Below are 20,923 nucleotides of genomic sequence, written 5' to 3' on the forward strand. Positions count from 1 at the left end.
GAAAATGGGAGATGGCATCACAACAGCTAAATCAGCCTTGATCCCCTTGATAATGTGGAGCCCTAATCCCAGTGGAGGATCTGGCAAGCCAAGCACAAAGAGCTCTGCCAGTGGATACTACTTTATATGCAAAGAACAGATGGCCCAACAGGGCTTGTAACTCTCTTAACATGAACTTTTCTTTGCTAGCCAAAAGGCACGGCAATGTGATACTGTGGTAGCCAGGAGGTATCCAGTAGAGAACCCAGATGAATTCCCAAATACATGAGCTGAGCAGAGAGTCCTCTGTATTTTCATGGGCTAATGGGACACCTAATTCTGCAGCCAAGTTCTGAAAAATGGCCAAATACTATGCACATGCATGCGATCCAGCAGGACCAGCAAAAAAGTTGTTGAAAATTCCCTTTTTCAATTACAGCCCACTCTAAAAAGGTGCTAAATCATTCAAAGACTGCACAAGCCATGGAGCAACACATTGGCATGGCATTGTCGACATACCATTTTCCATAGAATTTGAAGCCTAATGAATTTAAATCATTGGGATGAACCAAGATCAGGAGAAATGCTGTCTGAATTTTGCCATGAGCGCCCAGTGGCTGCAGGATTGTACTATGTCTACCACATGGTCAAAGGGTGCATACCTGACTGAACAAAGTTCAGATGCAATGGCATAATTTACAGATGAGCCCTTCTGGTAGGAAAGGTGATGGATAAGGCAATATTGTCCTGCTGCCATTTTGGGAATGACTCCTAATGGGGCCACCCTTAAATTGGGCAAGGGGGGAGCTGCAAAGGGGCCAGCTGCATGGCCAGCTTCACACTCTTTTTTATTTTTTCATGAATGATGTCTGGCATTTCCCTAGCTGATTTCAGGTTAGAGCAGTTGATGGCTATGTAAAAGGTAAAGGTAAAGGTATCCCCTGTGCAAGCACCGAGTCATGTCTGACCCTTGGGGTGACGCCCTCTAGCGTTTTCATGGCAGACTCAATACGGGGTGGTTTGCCAGTGCCTTCCCCAGTCATTACCGTTTACCCCCCAGCAAGCTGGGTACTCATTTTACCGACCTCGGAAGGATGGAAGGCTGAGTCGACCTTGAGCCGGCTGCTGGGATTGAACTCCCAACCTCATGGGCAGACAGCTTCAGACAGCATATCACTGCCTTACCACTCTGCGCCACAAGAGGCTCTGATGGCTATGTATCAGCCTGTAAATAGGTTGCAGAAACCCTCTTTAAAACTCATGACCCAGTTAGAAGCAGAAGCCTTGTTGGGGTAACAGGTTAATATAGGTAACAAGGTAGAAGGCTTAACAGTTGTAGATGTCAGGCCATGAAGATCCACATAGGCAAACTTAGGCCTCTTTGGTGGTGGCTGAAGACCCTCCAAATCCCTACCCACCCTGTTTCTTAGAGGAGGGTTGGGATCTATGAAAGGGAGGCTGGTAGCTATCTGATTTTCTACAGCTTGACTTTGTATGACAGCCACCACAAGATTCACATTCATGTTCAAAGCAGCACTGTTAGTACTTACTTCCAGTCCTATTAAAATCCCAGCAATTTTTTTCACCATCCTACTGACATCTTGTACTGGGGTGCACTTTCCCCAGCCATGTGGCCTGATGGATAATATCCCATCTGGTCATAGCACTGTAAGAAGCAAACTCACAAAATCTCTGGTCATAAGCTAAGGTAGCCTCATCTCCTGCATATTCTCTCGCTTCCAGAACATGTAAATGATGCCAGCTGAGATGCCAGGCCCTCTTAGGGTAGGCTGCTAAAATTGGAATGTATATATTCGGAATACCCTCTTAACCAATTATGAAAGGTGTGTTCACAGAAAACACTTCCTTTTGTCCTTTTATTTAAAGCGCTCCTCCAGTACTGCCCCCAGCCTCATCAGTCTTTACCAGGGTGAACATGTCAAAAAAGAAGCCCTCTAATGCCCTATCCTGCCCCTTGCAAGACAAATGGATACCTGATGGGGCATCTGAATCCATGTAGTGACCTGGTGGGTCAGAAATGCCACCAGTGATTTCCTTCAACTCCACCAGCACTTTGCTTCCAAATGCCGCTTATGTAACCAAGGGGGTAGCCCAGGGATATAAGCCCCTTCAGCCCAATACCAAACATCCCTCTGGATATCTCCATCCTCATCATTAGAGGATGACTCACTAGAGGAATGGGCGCAGTGTGAAGAGCAGGCCTTCCTGTGACCGCAACACTACTGCTACCTCTTGTGCCGAGCATTGAGAGAGCCATCTTGGTACAGTGGTTAGGAATGCAGACTTCTAATTTGGCAAGCTGGGTTCAATTTTGTGCTCTCTCATATGCAGCCAACTGGATGACCTTAGGCTTAACACAGCACTGATAAAGCTGTTCTGACTGAACCACTTTGAGACTCCTTCAGGTAGAGAACAGTGGCATATAAGAACCAACTCATCTTCTTCATCATCATTGTGAGATCCTTCCCCATGGAGGTCTTCAACTGAAGTGCTCCCACTGGAATTGCTCTCAACAATACAGTCCTGAAAGGTGATTTGTGATGCTGCCGAACTAGTGAGCTGTGCAACAGCATGGGAGTAACCTTGCCAGAACATGGCTGAGTCCCCAACAGATTGTGTCCCTTCCACTTGATCAATGGCCACCCCCTTGTTACTCACTACTGTATGACGAGCAATACCCCTGCTTGGCTAAATGAGCTGCCTGTTTGTTGTATGCTTCAGGGCCTGCCCTTGATGGTCTTGTGGTGGGTGGGTTGGGGCCCATCTTGGATCCTTGCCTCCCATGGGCGATTCTGCCTCTGCTCAAAAAAACTAAATGGGCATGAAGGCCGTCTGCCTAAATCGCTCCCGCCTGTGCTACTCTCCCTCTCTTTCATCCCCCTCCCCAATCTTGCAGCTAATTAATTAATCAATCAATCAATTAAGAAACCAGGCCACTTAATGCTGTGTGCTAAACAACCGACCGCCTGAAGAACACGATTGGGATGAGCGGCCTGCCAAGCCTACTTCGGTTTTCATGCCGTGGCATGGAGCAAGCTTCCTTCAGTGGCGTCAGGGAGGAAAGAGGCTGAGTGCATGCATACTGCCTCTTTTAAAGGCTTCTCTGATGCTTGCTCCTCCAGCCACCCACCTGATGCGCTGCATGCCTCAGGGAGCCTCATTTCAGAGGCTTGCCAGCAGCACGTCAGAGCAAGGCATCCTGCTGCTGTGGGCTGGCTCCTCCGTCATGGCAACCAGGAGCTTAAAGTAAAACATGGCTCCAGTTGTAGCTAGCAAAGCTATACCTAGTTTTGTATAAGGACAACAACAACAACATCAGAAGTATCCTCTTTGCTTTTCCAGACATTCAATTATGTCTTTAAAAAAAACAGTGGGGAAAGCATGCATAATTTTGAATAAAAACAATTGCTTTGCTTCAGGTTAAATCATGTCACCTGCTGTGATGCAATTAGAAACAATTTTCCTACTGAGCACAGCTAGAGTCTTAATAAAAGGTCAATAAGGAGACTCTAAAAGATGTTCACTTTGCAAGACAGTGAATGCCTTCCTTCCAGCTGCTAAAACACACATGCACACACAATGTAAAATTGGCCAGAGTTCTCAAAAGCCTTTCACACAAGAAAAGGCTGGAGGATTGTAGGACCTTTGAGGATCATCAGCTATAAAAGGGAGATACTCTGTAGACTTCAGAACCGACTGGCTCGCAAGCATGAAATGTCTATTTGTCTTGTTAAAACTCTAATCCTACTCTTTATGTTACACAAAAAAGCTATGAAATTGGCCACCCAAGATGTCTCAGGGTCTCCGGCTACAGCAAAGCCAAAATATCTTTCTTTGTACTGTGACTCATATTGGCAATATCTGGTACTAAACCTCCAAAGCAATATACATATTCTTAAGAGGTTGACATTCATACGATAAAAAGTACAATCACAGTCCTTCTCAATTTTACTGCTTTTTACAATGGTATACCATCTAACAAATAATAGCCACAAATCTCCACTGATCTCATTTGGACAATGTAAACATTCTTGCCAAAGTGATGCATGTTGGTGGGACCAAACCTACCACAGACAGGGTTCAGAATATGTAATCTACCCTTCCAAAATGCCCATTGAGCTTTCAAAGCCTCAGCTTTGCTGTTTTTTAGCCTCTGCTAGATATGGCTGGGTTGTTTTTTTAAGGGGTTAATTAGCAGTCTGTTCCTAGCTGATCTGAGAGTGGTTTCTAACCAACTCCCCATAATTGCTGTGTTTGAGAAAGGCTGAGGCACAACAAAACCCTAATGTTAGCTGCATTGGAAACTATATGGTTTCACAGAAAGTCAGTTTTTTAAAAAGCAAAAGTGAAATGATGCTGCAACTGAAGTCATTTTTTTTCTCCCGCCAGTATGCCAAGTGGTGGGCAATGGGAGTGGGAGACAAGGCATCTCTCACCTCCCCCAAATGCTGTCTCAGTTGAATTTTTAAATTGTCTTTAGAATACAATAATTCAAGATAGCCCACAAATGTGCATATGGAATCCTAGAATGTTTTTGCAACTCCTCTTTCACCATATATATGATATATAAAGATTTTTTTAAAGGAGACAATTCTTAACCATGTCCTGTAGAATGCTCTCTCCATGCACAGTTGTGCACAGTTGCATGGACTCCATTGACAGCTGTCATTGTATCATAGTTATTGTATCAGACAATGTGTACTTTATTCAATTTAAACCCCAGCTTTCCCCACAAACTGATTCTCCTCTCCCCCATTTTGTTTGCACAACAACCCTGTAAGGAAGGTTAGCCTGAGAGTATGGGACTAGCCTAATGTTACTCAACAAGCTTCCATGGCAAAGTGAGGAATTCAGACCTGGATATTCCATCCCCTAGTCCTATATTCTACTCACTATGACACTTGCTTTTCCCTCATCCCTCAGTTCATACACTGGAATAAATGCCATTTTCTTTTATTCACCTGTCACATTTTTATTCTAATTCACAATGTTCTTCCATCTACTCCTTTTTGTATATTCTGAATATATAACTCAATTACAAGGTGGAAACAGAGGTTTATATAATTATGCATGGTGCTTAGAAAAAATTTTTCCCCTCCTTTGGTAATTCTAAGACTTGAGATGACCTAATGAAATTGATCAGCAGTAGGTACAGAAGAAGTACAGGATGTACTATGCCACATTAAGCAGAGGTAACTGATGAAATCCACTTTCACAGTATGCATTGATGGTATACATAGCAGGGAAAAATACATGGATAAATGGTCTATTAATGGCTAGCAGCCAGGATAACTAAGTGAAATGACATGAACGAAATGAAATTTCCACAGATAGTGTCTTTCTTTGTATCAAATACTGGGAGAATTTTAATAGAAGAATAATGACCTATTCTTTGAAGGATCTGGATGGCTGCAGTTAGGCTGCTGAAACTGACAGATTTGGAGTCTAATTAATAGAGATTCTACTTGAACAAGCCCCCAAACCGCAATATTCTTTATACAACTCCATGGAAATCTATTTCCACACCAATGTTTGAGTCCAGGAGTTTCTGAGAGACCAAGAAAATGTTCATGGTAGAAGTTTTGAAGAGTCAAAGCTCTCTTCATTAGATACAAACTTTTGATTCTCAGAAGTTTATAGCCCCATAATCTTGTTGATTTCTAAGGTGCTAGTGAACTTCAGTCTAGCTGCTCAACTGCAGGCCAACAAAGCTACCCTATGAAACTATTTTCCACTCCTATTATCAAGTAATAATACTCGAATTTAACTTATTTCTGTTACTTGACATAGACAGAATTTAATTAAGGCTGAAGAATGAAGAGAAGATGGATGTAAACACTTAAGATCTAATATTTTCTGTAAAAGCCTATGTTAATGTAGCACGCACTCTTCCATACGTTCCTTGAACAGATAAATGACAGCATCTTTTTATGGTTACTTAGCATATCTGTGTGAAGTCCTAAAAAGATATCCTGCTTTAACTGAATTTTGGCTATTTTACAAATTATAAAGTGTGAAATTCCCAATTATCTAGGTTATTAACTTGACTATTTCTTTGGAGAGAACATGGCCATTTTAAAAGTACTTAGCCTTTACTTTATCGATGCTGAAGAAATTACTCATTGCACCATGTGTGTATATATATATATATATTAAAAGAAATGCTTCACATGATTGATGCGTTCAGCCGATTCATGAAGGCTGCAGTTACTCTATGCAAGTATTTTCAACTAAATGCTGTCTGTCTGTTAAAATGTCACACTTACTTCCCTTAATATATTAAGATCATTTAATTAAATTCTTGACCCTTAAGAACCCAATAAGCTTCAACTTATTTCTGCAAGTTTTTCAATAATTTTTCTTTTCTCAAAGGTGCCCAGCAGCTGAATACAATTCTATTATAACCAGATTTATCAATATATCCAAAGTGCTATCTATCTATATCTGTCTGTCTGTCTGAAATACCAAATATTTCCCCATTCATTCACATTTCAAGCACATTATATTAAGGATGTGCATTATGACTAGGGCTGACCTCAAATTTTGCCCTGCTAATGGTTCAAGGATCACTGCCTTGCTGTGGCAAGGGGGCTTGTGTAGCTCAGTGAAACAATGAGCTATGCCTTGCAGGGCCACCCAAGATGGACAGATCGTAGCAGAGAGCTCTGCCAAAAGGTGATCCACTGGAGAAGGAAATGGCAAACCACTCCAGTATCTTTGCCATGAAAACCCAATGGACAAGTTCAAAAGGCAAAACTATATGATCCCGGAAGATGAGCCCCTCAGGTCGGAAGGTGTCCAATATGCTACTGGGGATGAGCAGACAGCTAGTACGAGTAGCGCCAGAATGAATAAAGCGACTGGGCTAAAGCCGAAAGGACGCTCAGTTGTGGAAGTAACTGGTGGCGAAAAGACAGTCCGATGCTGTAAAGATTTTTATTCCATAGGAACTTGGAAGGTCAGATCCATGAATAAAGGCAAGCTGGACGTGGTTAAACAAGAGATGACAAGACTGAGCATCGACATTTTAGGAATCAGTGAACTAAAATAGACAGGAATGGGTGAATTTAATTCAGATGACCATCAGGTATACTACTGTGGGCAAGAATCTCTCAGAAGAAATGGAGTAGCCTTCATAATCAATAAGAGAGTAGGAAAAGCAGTCTTGGGATACAATCCCCAAAATGATAGAATTATCTCAGTGTCAGGGTTCGAGGGGTCCGCTCCTCTTCTTTGCTCCGCCACAGTGTCGGCAGACGGGAAGGCAGGTCGGAATATCACTTGAGGCAGATAGTCGACGTCTCAGAATGGAGTCCACCGGGAAACCCAGGCTGAAACTCCTGGGTTCGTGATAGTTTCTTGCACTATTCCGAACCCCACCTCCTCACTGACGCCGACCTCTCCCATTAAGTAGCTTTCCTCCCTCGCATCCCCCACCCACCGAACCTTTAAAGGAGAAGCTCCGGCATCTTGCATCCGTCGTTTCAATCTTGGGCGGCTCGTTCCCCGGCCAAGACCGCTCCTCACTCCTCTCCGGTCCTCCAAGCGCAAACACTGCTCCTCGTTGGGGACTCCCCCCGCCGAGGACTCCCCCAGACCCGACTCTGCAGGGTTGGATAAAGGTCCAGGTGATACGCCTCTCGTTGGTGAGTCCCTGGGTAGGAGCGGCAAAGTCGGAGAAACCCCGACACTCAGTTTGAATCCAAGGCAAACCATTCAACATCACAGTAATCCAGGTCTATGCCCCAACCACTGCTGCTGAAGAGGATGAAATTGACCAGTTCTATGAAGCCCTACAACACCTTCTAGAAGCAACACCAAAAAATGATGTGCTTATCATCATGGGGGATTGGAATGTTAAAGTAGGAAGCCAAAAGATAACTGGGATAACAAGCAACTTTGGCCTTGGAGTACAAAATGAAGCAGAACACAGGCTGATAGAATTTTGTCAAGAGAATACAATGGTCATAGCAAACACTTTTTACAACAACCCAAGAGACGAGTCTACACATGAACATCACCAGACGGTCAACACAGAAATCAAATTGAATATGTGTTCTGCAGACAAAGATGGAGAAGTTCTATACAGTCAGTAAAAACAAGACCAGGAGCTGATTGTGCTTCAGATCATCAGCTTCTTGTTGCAAAATTTAGGCTTAAATTGAAGAAAGTAGGGGAAAGCACTAGGCCACTCAGGTATGAACTAAATCATATCCCTGACGAATATACAGTCGAGGTGACAAATAGATTTAAGGAATTAGATCTGATAAACAGAGTGCCTGAAGAACTATGGACGGAGGTTCGCAACATTGTACAAGAAGTAGTAACTAAAACCATCTCAAAGAAAAAGAAATGCAAGAAATCAAAATGGCTATCTGAGGAAACTTTACAAATAGCTAAGGAGAGAAGGGAAGTGAAAGGCAAGGGAGAAAGAGAAGGATAACACCCAATTGAATGCAGAATTCCAGAGAAAAGCTAGAAGAGATAAGAATGCCTTCTTAAATGAACAGTGTAAAGAAACAGAAGAAAACAATAGAACGGGGAGGACCAGAGATAATTTCAAGAAAATTGGAGATATTAAGAGAATGTTTCATGCAAAGATGGGTATGATAAGGGACCAAAATGGTAGGGACCTCACAGAAGCAGAAGAGATTTTAAAAAGGTGGCAAAATTATACAGAAGAACTATACAAGAGCGAGCTTAACATCCCTGATAACCACAATGGGGTAGTTACTGACCTGGAGCCAGACATCCTGGAATGTGAAGTCAAATGGGCCTTAGGAAGTCTGAGCAACAATAAACCTAGTGGTGATGAAACATTCCAGTTGAACTATTCAAAATCTTAAAAGACGATGCAGTTAAAGTGGTATACTCAATATGCCAGCAAATTTGGAAAACTCAACAATGGCCACAGGATTGGAATAGGTCAGTTTACATTCCAATCCCAAAGAAGGGCAATGCCAAAGAATGTTCAAACTACCGCACCATTGCACTAATTTCTCATGCTAGCAAAGTTATGCTCAAAATCCTACAAGTTAGGCTCCAGCAATATGTGGACCGAGAACTTCCAGAAGTACAGGCAGGATTTCGAAGAGGCAGAGGAACTAGAGATCAAATTGCCAACATATGCTGGATCATGGAGAAAGCTAAGGAGTTCCAGAAGAACATCTACTTCTGCTTCATTGATTATGCTAAAGCCTTTGATTGTGTGGAGCACAAGAAATTGTGGCAAGTTCTTAAAGAGATGAGAATACCAGAACATCTTATTTGTCTCTTGAGAAACTTATATGCAGGTCAAGAAGCAACAGTGAGAACTGAACATGGAATCACTGATTGGTTCAAAATTGAGAAAGGAGTTTGGCAAGGCTGTATACTGTCGCATTGCCTATTTAACTTGTATGCGGAGCACAGCATGAGAAATGCGGGATTAGAGGAGTCACAAATTGGGATCAAGATTGCAGGGAAAAATATCAACAACCTCAGATATGCAGATGATACCACTCTAATGGCAGAAAGTGAAGAGGAACTAAAGAGCCTGTTGATGCGGGTGAAAGAGGAGAGTGCAAAAATTGGCTTGAAACTCAACATCAAGAAAACAAAGATCATGGCATCCGGCCCTCTCAATTCCTGGCAAATAGATGGGGAAGAAATTGAGATAGTGACAGATTTTATTTTCCTGGGATCCAAGATCACTGCAGATGGGGACTGCAGCAAAGAAATTAAAAGACACTTGCTCCTGGGGAGGAAAGCTATGGCAAATCTAGACAGCATCCTAAAAAGCAGAGACATCACCCTGCCAACAAATTGTGTTTAGTCAAGGCTATGGTCTTCCCAGTTGCAATGTATGGCTGCAAAAGCTGGATGGTAAGGAAGGCTGAGCGTCAAAGAATTGAGGCTCTTCAACTCTGGTGCTGGAGACGACTCTTGCGAGTCCCTTGGACTGCAAGGCAAACAAAGGTCAGTCCTAGAGGAGATCAGCCCTGCCTGCTCCTTAGAAGGCCAGATCCTGAAAATGAAACTCAAATACTTTGGCCACCTCATGAGAAGGAAGGACTCCCTGGAGAAGAGCTTAATGCTGGGAGCGATCGAGGGCAAAAGAAGAAGGGGGTGACAGAGAATGAGGTGGCTGGATGGAGTCACTGAAGCAGTAGGTGCAAACTTCAATGGACTCTGGGGAATGGTAGAGGACAGGAAGGCCTGGAGGATCATTGTCCATGGGGTCGCGATGGGTCGGACGTGACTTCGCACCTAACAACAACAACAATGGTTTGAGAACAGAAGTTTATGATGGGTCTGCCATCATGAACTTTCACAAAATTTCAAAGCTATTTGTGGCTGTTCATGATGGTTTGTAGACAGAGCAAAAGGCAGGATTTTAAACTCTTTTAAACTCCTACTTTCTGTTCCCTGCAAAAAAACACAGGGAACAATTATGCATGGCAGCAGCCATGTTGGGATCCTGCTGGGTCTTTATGGTAGGGTGGCCTACATATACAGGGGAGGGAAAGATCGGTGAAACAATCCCATATCCACATTTCATTCCCAGAAATAAGACTGGCTGGGATTTTTTTTTTACGTTTCACACATTGGAATGCAGTGAAAGGTGAGAGATCAGTTCCTTCTATTTGTGGTGTGGACACCATGTTGGCCCAAGCTTTCCTTCCTTAAAAGGCTGGTGCTAAAGTTTAAACAGGGCAACACAAGAGCTCGGTTTCCTGGACAATCAGGAAGCTGCTTGGGATCAAGTTTATAAATGAACGAACCCATTGTTCAAAACTTACCATTCATAACTAACCTACACATTTTTTCTTTAAACAACATACAATTAAGAGAGTGCTTCCAAGCTAATCCTTTTCTTTTTCTCCCACTCTTTCTGATGAGCCAATGAAAATATCTTTTTAATCTGCTTCACATTGCTTTTACTGGGGATTCACTTAAATACCCTGGTTTTAGGAGTTGTGTATTGGATAATGGAGGAACAGCAGGCGCCGCGGACTAAAGAAAGCGGTAAGGGGTTCTGGGGTGCTTTGCGCCTGCCAATTGGTCCCTCCAATTCCCAGCCCTGAGCAACTGCGAGCTGCGTGCAGCGCGGCTCGCAGTTGCTCCTTAGCCGGTGGCCTAACGCATCGGAGGCTCTTTGCGCCTCCGATGCATCAGGCCGCCTGCAAGGGAGCCCCCAGCAGCCGTGCGGAGCTGAGTGAGTATCTAGCGCCCGCTGCATTGGTAATACAGCGGGCTTGATTACTAGTTAAAGATATTTGGGAGGCACATCCATTGATTGGGGAGCTTCTAAACCAGCCTCTCATAGATAACCTCAGGGGCTGATGGAAACCCAATGCTATCCAGCATGGTAGGATGCTGGTGAAGCCTCATCTCCTTCCAGCTTCCTATTTGTGTACGTAGTCAGGGAAAATAGAGGTGTGGAATGTCTGGAGCATCAGTGTTACTCTGAACTTGGAGTTGATACAGATTGCTTGTAACACAAACATCATGTTCAAGCAGTAGAAAGGGTAACCCATGCTAATGGGGATGGTTAATGAATGCACAGATGAACTGTTAATCCAGTTTGGAGTGCATGGCATGATTGGTAACTTTATTACAGGAAATGAATGAGCACCTCATTTCCCTCACCTTTACATCCTGTTGTTCTTTAAAAAAAACAACTTTTAAAATATAACCAGGGACGCCAGTTTAAATATATTCTTAGTCCTTAATTTTACTAACTAAAAAAAAAGTTGCTAATGGAACTATGGGAACAGAATGAGGAAGGAGAAATCACCCTCCACTGTAAACTATGGATATACAAAACTTTAAACTAATGGAGAAATTTGTATCCTTATGATTGAAGTTATTTTATTTAACTGTTCAGCTATTTAGCTAAATTTAATAAATCCAAATTTCTCTATTTTCAGGAAGGCCTTTTAGGCAGAAAGAAATACACATTGAGGGTTTCAAACACAGCCACAGTTTTATTAGAACACAGATGTTGGCCCAGACTAGCATGGAAGATAGGAGCCTAAAAATGTGGTCCTCCAACTGCTGCTCTTGACCACAGCAGCATCCGAAAACCATCTGTTTCTGGCCCTGGAAAATGGGTCTCCCTTGCTGTTGCATCCCAAACCCGGGAGGTGTTCCAACCTGGCATGCCAGAGACAGGCATGGACTTCTTCTGGACCCAATCCAGGCTACCTGGCCCTGTGAGCTCTTGGCATTCCCATCCAGGTTGTCCTTGCTCGCACCACATCACCTCCTTAAGGAGGCTCCAATCCTGGGGAGTCCGATGGCCCCAATCAAACTCCCCCTAAAATAGGTCCTGAAACTGTGCTGAAGCCACCCCCCCAACATTGTGACATTTTAACAAGAAAACAATTCAGGCAATGCTAACATATTGAACAACTGTAAGAATAAAACAAATAACAACCATAGCAATAACAGGGTGGATGGGGAGTGTTTTTTAATTTTATGCTGATCATTTTATTGTTTTACGAGAAACAAAGCCCATTTATAAAAATGGGCAAGGAAGTAGAGGGTCAAAGAGGGCGCTCGGCAGCGCTAGGGAGGGGTGGGTGGAGCATGCTGTGTGGGGATGGGTCGGGCTGGTGGTGGGCAGTGGAAGGCATACGGCCGGTTGGGGTTGGGGGGAGGGGGAGGGGAACCATGCATGCTCATGAATCGGCGCATGCGTGGTCTCTCGTGGTGGGGTGGGCAGGGGGAGCATGGGGGAAGGAAGCCACACATGTGTGGAACTCCGCGCGTGCGTGGTGCACTGGTTTGGCGTCGCGACAGCCACGCGGGTTGCAACGGAGCGGGTTGGGGGAGAATGGGGCGATCATCGAGGGGGTAAGTAGGGGCACATGGGAGGGTGCCTGGGTGGGTGGCGGGGCAAAGGCTCGTGTTGGGGGTAGGCTTTTGGGGGGGAAGTGCCCCTCCGAGTTTTTATCCTGGATAGCGCCCGCCCTAACTCCTCCCAACTTGCCCCTAGCCTTTTATTTATTACTGCGGAGCGGTTTACAGATGGTTAACTGATATAAGCCTAGGCTAGCTGGCCTAGGAGTGATGGCATAAAAGTTAAATAAATAAATATATCACCAAGGTGTCTCTAAAGGCCTTTTATACAATATGGAGTCAAAGGGTCTCATATATCTATCTTTAAAAATTAAAAAAAAATTGAGTGACTTAAAGACATGGGAAGCATATTCTTAGCTTTGCCATCTTAAGCAAAATTAGAGCTTTTTACGTGCATTAGAAACAATGGGAATAGATAGGTACAGTTGCATTTAGTAACACAGCACTGTAAGTACAGTTTCCTAGGATGCAGCCAGATTGAAGTTATCTGTACTTCAGCCCAGTTGGCACTGACAGCTAAAAGAATTAGAGTAATATGAGTTTGTACATAAATCTGGCTCTGGTAAAGATTGTTGTTGTTAGGTGCGAAGTCGTGTCCGACCCATCGCGACCCCATGGACCTTCCTGTCCTCTAACATTCCCCGGAGTCCATTTAGGTTTGCACCTACTGCTTCAGTGACTCCGTCCAGCCACCTCATTCTCTGTCGTCCCCTTCTTCTTTTGCCCTCAATCACTCCCAGCATTAGGCTCTTCTCCAGGGAGTCCTTCCTTCTCATGAGGTGGCCAAAGTATTTCAGTTTCATCTTCAGGATCTGGCCTTCTAAGGAGCAGGCAGGGCTGATCTCCTCTAGGACTGACTGGTTTGTTCGCCTTGCAGTCCAAGGGACTCGCAAGAGTCTTCTCCAGCACCAGAGTTCAAAAGCCTCAAGTCTTTGACGCTCGGCCTTCCTTATGGTCCAACTTTCACAGCCATACATTGCAACTGGGAAGACCATACCCTTGACTAAACACACTTTTGTTGGCAGGGTGATATCTCTGCTTTTTAGGATGCTGTCTAGATTTGCCTTGGCTTTCCTCCCCAGGAGCAAGCGTCTTTTAATTTCTTTGCTGCAGTCCCCATCTGGTAAGGATATAATAAGGTAGATAAATGGAAAAAGCTACTCAACGTTATGTGTGAAACCTGCTATCCAAAGAAAGTGAACTTACTTTTCAACAGTAGTTTAGATCATCTGAAAGTAATATCTATACATATTCTCCAAAAAGATATATGACTTCATTGCATTATTATTATGTAAAAAACTTCACACCAAATCCTTTCAAGAAATGAATATACCTTCTTCAGCAGTCACACCTTTCTAATGAGTACATTCTCCTATTGTATCTCTTTATTTCCTCTTCAGCACTGATGTTGCACTTTCTAATTGCATATTAGCTGTAATTACAGATATTGTTTCTTTATCTTTTCTGAGGTTTTTTACAGTTGCACAGTCAAGAAATCAGTCTTTCTCCAGGGTTCTGATTGGGGTAGCTCATTACAAAACATAGTTCAGTTTGCTCCTATTGGCATCTGCATAGTAGCAAGATCAATATAACTATTTTGAACCACACCACAAAACTATTTTGCACCACACAACTCAGAACACCTGCTGGTCCCCCCAGACGCCTGCCCATGACTCTCCCAAAGTTACTGTTAATTGTTATTATATTATAATTGTGGTTTTGTAATCTTTTGATGTTTTTGTAAGTTGCTTTGATGTTATAGTTTGCATAATGTTTCATGTAAGTTATAATGTTCTGTGTAAACTGCCCAGAGCTGCAAAGAAATGGGCAATAAAGAAATCTAAATAAATAGAAATAAGCAAGCAAGCAAGCAAGCAAGCAAGCAAGCAAGCAAGCAAGTAAATAAATAAATAAATAAATAAATAAATAAATAAATAAATAAATAAATAAATAAAGTATATGATTATCAGTGGAAGGTGGAGATAGGAATAGACTGAGGGGATTTCTCCACAAAGAAAGTCCCAGAGTTGGAAGAAAAAATCCTGCATTTGCAGAAACAACAATAACAACAAAAATAACCACCCCCAAAGTGAAGGAGTAAACCTTCTTAAGCTTCAGGATAAGAATGCCCCAACATTCTTAGCAGCTTTTTGGAGTAGTGTTGTGCAAGGAGGCCCCGATTCGGAGTGATTCGGGTTCGGATGAACCTGATTCGGACCAATTCAGGTTTGGATTCGGCCGATTCGGGTTTGGCCGAATCGATTTGGATCGATCCGAATCAATTCAGAGCCAATGCAAGTCTATGGTGCCATTGACTTGCATTAGAAATCTTTTCCCCAACTTTCCAAGGGGTTGGGGGGAGGGGATGTAAGTTGCACCCCTCAAACTTCTAGGGGAGCTCAGGAAGGGTCTTCCCTGACTCCCCTGCAAGGTTCAAAAAGACTGGACCAAGGGGTCCAATCCTAGGGGCTCCCAAAGAGGTTACCCCTAGCCGCTCCATAGGATATAATGATTCTCTATTCTGAACTTGATTCCCCATAGACGTCTATGGGGAATGGTCTTTGGGAGCCCCTAGGATAGGACCCTCTGGTGCAATCTTCCTGAAACTTGCAGGGACTCAGGGAAGACCCTCCCTGAGCTCCCTTGCAAGTTTCAAGAAGATTGGCTCATAGGGTTCAATCCTTTGGGCACCAAAGAGGGTGCCTAAATTCAGCATTGACTCAAATGATGTAAAAAAACAATTTCAGCAGGTTAATTGCCAATTTTCTAGTTAATTAACCTGCTGAAATTATTTTTTCCCACCATTAAAGTCTATGGGGAATGGTGTCACCCTATTTGGGAGCCCATAGGATTGCAACCCTTGGGCCAATCTTTTTGAAACTTGCAGGGGAGCTCAGGAAGGGTCTTCCCTGAGTCCCCTGCAAGTTTCAGGAAGATTTCACCAGGGGGTCCTGCTCCCAAAGAGGGTCCCACCATTCCCTCTTTGGGAGCCCCTAGGATAGAAGCTTGGGGCATTTTATTTCTGTTTAGGAATGCATTATTACTAGCACATTTCTCAACAGGAAAAGAAATGTTCCCCCACCCTGCAGTGAAACCTTTCCACTCCAGCTCCCTTGTATGGAGGCAGAAATCCAGGGTGGACAGGGTGCACTACTGAAAATGGTCCCTCATGGGAATACAGGAAGCAGTGGGGCAAAGTGCCCCATTCCAAAGAACTGCTGGTGGCCCAGCATGCCCACCACCATTCAGAATGGGTCTGAGAAATTTCAGATCCTTACGGGCTTGCTAGCCATTGAAGCTACCTAATAGGAGCAGCAGTTTCTGATACCCTTGAAAATGGATATATTTCATTGTGATATACTTATTGCTTATAAAGCCAGTTTAGAAAAGTGTACCAGAAGCACCTTTCAGAGCTTTGGAGCTAAGCTTTCTTCCTTTCTTTCTTCCTTCTTTCCTTTTTTTGCTGTAGACATATATGGTTCATGTATTTGTCCTTGAGTGAATGTCTGAATTATTTCAAACTGAACTGAGATTAGTGTAAAAGCTATGGCTTCCAGAATAACCTTTTGTGATTAAAAAGGAGAATGTATGTTTCTTTGTTCATTGCTTATACTGCCTTCATTATGATGCACAGGGTCAGAGGTCTGGCAGACTGACAGAAAATCCTTGCCAATACTGTTGTGTTTCTTTGTGCTGGCTCTAATCATTCCTCTTAACCGTTCTTTTGCTTGTTACTTTATCAACTGTTTTGTGAGTCTGATTGGGTTATTCTGTCTTGAGTTTCAAAAATTAGGCTTACTAAGGTCATGCAGACAAGTAAGGATGGTAAAAAAATGACTGAAGAACTAAGGTTCATCACACATTTTGTCTGGTTCTCTGTTTGTCATGTTTGCAAACTGCATGACTGCCATGATCTTCCAATAATTTTGATGCAGTTCATGGTGGTTCATGGTGATTCATGAAGCTCTTCATGATAAAAAAGAAAAAAAACACATCTTTTTGGTTTAAATGACTCAGCTGTTTGGATTAAATGCCTCAGAACAATGTAAACCACTGCTTTCTGTTCCCAGCAAAAAGCTATGGAGAGCAGAAAGCAGGGCTTAAGTGACTTGGAGCCATTTAAAGCAAACAGTTAAGCAGCAGCTGCCCCCCACTAATCTGTTTGGAAATCCCTGCTTTCTACTCGCTGTGGTTTTTAGTGAGAACAGAAAGCAGGGTTTAAATTGCTCAGAACACTTTAAAGCAAACATCTACTGACAGTACCCATCACTCAACTGTTTAGAACCCCCTGCTTTCTGTGAAAAGCTGCAGTGAGCAGAAAGCAGGGGTTTAAACTTTAAATGGTGTACAAATTGAAATTAACCGGTTCAGTTTGTAAGCTAGCATATTGGTTTGTGGTTCAGTTCAGCCATAAACGATGATCTGAGCCACAGAAATTCTGTTTGTGCCTAATCCTCCTGACAAGGGAGCCAAATGACTCAGACCTGTTGCATAGGCTGCCATTCTAGGAAGGGGGAATGTAATTGCATCCTCTTTTTGAGTTTAACAGCACAGCAGCATTTTACCACTATAGGCTGGCTGCCAAAGATAGTGGAGAATAAGGAGAAGGACATCAAGGGGGTAATGCAGAATGGCTTCCATATACAGAAACTAGATTATCTCTCTGATGTATGTTGTTTACCATAATGCTTCACAAGCTTTAGGAAATCATGAAGTGTACTTCAGCTGCTTCTTGGTCCTTTCTCCTTCTCCAGTTAAAATAGGGAACACTAATTATGGACATCAATCTTAATATACAGCAATCTAGGAAATTATTAATGTGTGTGTTTGTTAATTAATTATACAAGCAATTCTAGGAAATCATTAGTGTATGTGTGTTATTTATTTACATCAATGACACCCTACATTTCTCCTCAAGGAGGATTCCAAAGTGATCCAAAGTTCACTCAATTTTGCTGCCTTGTTTTTGGGGTGCAAAATTTGCTCATTGGTTATTTAAATTCTGGTTACTTATTTCCTAAAGCATTCTAGGAAAGCCAGTCTACTTTCAGTCATGCATCTTATTAAAGGAAAATTAATGAGTCGTGCTAATATAACTTATTTGCTAAATCTAGCATAACCAAAGTGAATATGAGGGTATGGTTCGCTAATGTAAAAATAGATCCAGGTGGGTAGCTGTGTTGATCTGAAGCAGCAGAACGAAGTTTGAGTTCAGTGGCATCTAAGACCAACAGGGTTTATAACATAAATGTTACTCATACCAAGGCATTGAATTGTGTTTGATTCTAATAATCTCATTGGTATTTAACAAACATGGCAGCACCTGGTATCCAGAATACCATCAATGAATTGCTAAGAGATACTAGCTATCGGAAGAAAGCTTTGCATATGCATCTGGAATGCCCAGAGCAAGCTTAATTGTGACTGTGCAATTGTTCTCTTCCCTCTTACCCATCTAGTTTAAGTCTATTGTTTAATAATATTTATTACAAGCTAGAAATACAAACATTTTAAGTTTCTGTGTCTGACATATTCTCATATTTGGAATATTCATATTCCAACACAGGGATCAATATGTTGCTAGATTACCATCTTTACAAAAGACTTTAAACTGATACTAGTAAGTAGAGGTTCTACTTGTTTTCCTACCTCCTTGAAAACAGAACAAAAAAATGTGAAATTTGAACAATAACCGTAAAGAGGTCAATTGTAATTTACACAATGTAATATCCAATGAATTGTTGCTGTTAACAATCAAGCAAGGACAGTTTCCTATGGAATTACTATCTTTTCTAAATGGTTCTCATTTGGAATTGACCTGACCTTCTACACCATAGAGCCTTCAGAAAGGACTACACTATACAGGCCGGATCAATGACTGGAGTTAGAAATTGAAGCAAACTGAAATTTGTGTTGTTGCACTGAGTTTTTGGGTGTGCTGCTTACAAAGAGAGTTTTTCAAATCATGGGTCTCCAATCTTGTTGAGTTTGTGGACACTTTCAGAATGTTGAGAACAGAGAATGGGTGCCCCCAGAAAATGCATAAAATGGAGTGCCAGCCAGAGAATGGCTGCTATGGGGTGTTAAATATGATGACACCCTTCATCACTGGACTGGTGGTATAAAAATAAAATCCCTTCTCTGGCAAGCCAAATTACTTCTCTGGAACCCCGTATCCATCCAGGCTGCTCATCACCTCACTGGTCATTATGTCATTCTGTCTCTGTTCTCCTACCTCACCAAGACTGGTAAGTATTTCTTCCATTGACCTTCTTTCCCTTGACTGTACTTCTCCACCCCTTATTTCACCGTCTATTAGCTTGTTAGTGTGCCTGTTCTATTTTGATCTGACGTCAACTTTATTTTGCTTTCTGTTGTAATAAAGCCTACTTAATATAATGCTATCTGTTGTCTGCTTTGAGTTCTTAAGGGGACAATAACCTCGTAAAACATAGGTGATTTTGATCCTACACTAAGTTACCCAATTTCTTACAAGCTATTCCCCAGAAACAAATGTCTCCTGACATGGTTTTCAGGTAACATGGGTACTTGAGCCACTCAGAAAATGTCAGAAAATGTCACCTCATGCACACTCCTACTGTAAGTCAGGTGTTGCTACATTTTCCTGCTTCCATGAACTGGAGGACAATCAGGATAGCTCTTTGCTGTGGGGAAGAAGAAAAAGACAGCAAAGCCATCAGTGGGTGGCATGGTATCCACAGATGCCATAGTGGGAAATCACTGTTCCAAGTCAGATAGTTAGGAATTGAAATAAAAGTGCTATTTGGCTGTGGCAGGAAATTACATGGGAAGTAAAATGTACATTTAGGTACCAATATTTCTAAACACAGAAGTTTAGTTACTAAGTTCTACAGCATTCTTTCCAGATCCTTCTACTCTTGCAATGTATGTTACAGTTTCACTTCCTTAAATTTTGCTCCTTTTAATCACCAGTGCTTTCATTAGAAAAATGCTACTCTGTTTTTGTTATTCAAACTCTCAGATTACATCCCCTCTTTGCATTCCCATTTCTCAAATGTTTGCCTGACATTTGATTAGATACACTACTTTCTTTCTACTGGTGCCTGTTAATTCCTGCAATGTGAGATGTGACACACTTTACAGTCACACAAGGTGTCCTGCCAATGGTAGAAGACACAAAGTACTTTATGATGGAGGAATATTACTGTGCTAATGCCAGAGCAAGAATACACAAGAGGATACATGGAAATATACAAAAATATGAACCAAAGTACAAACTGTCCATGTATGCAGTTAGTATCATTCAAACTATTACTTTGATACTCAGAGTAAGCTCAGAATAAACCACATGTTTATTTCCAAATTCTTAGGTCAAATGACAAGTTACTTGGATTAGTGTTCTTGTTTCAAATGACATTTTTTTTCAGATCCAAATCACAATTTTAAAGCACCTAACAATTCAATTCCTGGCTTGGGACACTAATTTTAAAAAAAGTGTTTGAGGCTCTATAAATTGGTGGTTACAGATTCTTTAGAAAACTGAATGTTTAGGTACTTTAATTTTTAGGTACTTTAGGTACTTTGATTGGAATCTTAACAAGATTTCCTATTAGAAAAATATTCTTTAAATTGTAGTGTTTTTGAAATATCTATTTTCTTTCTGTTTGTTTAAACAGATCGGGTAGGACAGTCAAAATCCCTTCCCAAGTTAAGTAACAAGAGACAAGGCCTCCTTAGAAGAGTCAACAAAAGCATGCTCATTCCCCAGACCCAAAGAACGACTTTCCTGACAATGGAGAATGAATTTCTCACTTCTTCCTCTTTTCACCTGCTACTTGATGTTGAGGCTGAGGTGGTTATTTAGGCTAGGTTCTTGGACTGTTTAGGTCATAACCAGTTTGTCATGGATAGGGTAGACTGATTATGATAGTTAGGGATCATTAGCAAACTGTCATGGGCTAGGCAGCTACTACTTCCTCCTCTTCCTTTGAGGAATCAAGGCCTACACTTGTATTATATCCACTTGAGCAGCTGGATTAAGAAGCAGACCTAACTAGGGATGCATCAGGAAACAATAATGCTTCCCAGTCTTGAC

General features: G+C 42.3%; 1 long non-coding RNA gene across 1 annotated transcript in view; it reads right to left on the reverse strand.

The window, feature by feature from the left end:
• LOC143831284 (uncharacterized) overlaps positions 1-20,923 on the reverse strand; it is a 255,459-nt gene that overhangs the window by 161,542 nt on the left and 72,994 nt on the right. The window lies entirely within an intron of this gene.

Source organism: Paroedura picta, chromosome 3 (genome assembly GCF_049243985.1).
Source record: "Paroedura picta isolate Pp20150507F chromosome 3, Ppicta_v3.0, whole genome shotgun sequence".
In the NCBI taxonomy this organism is placed as follows: domain Eukaryota; kingdom Metazoa; phylum Chordata; class Lepidosauria; order Squamata; family Gekkonidae; genus Paroedura; species Paroedura picta.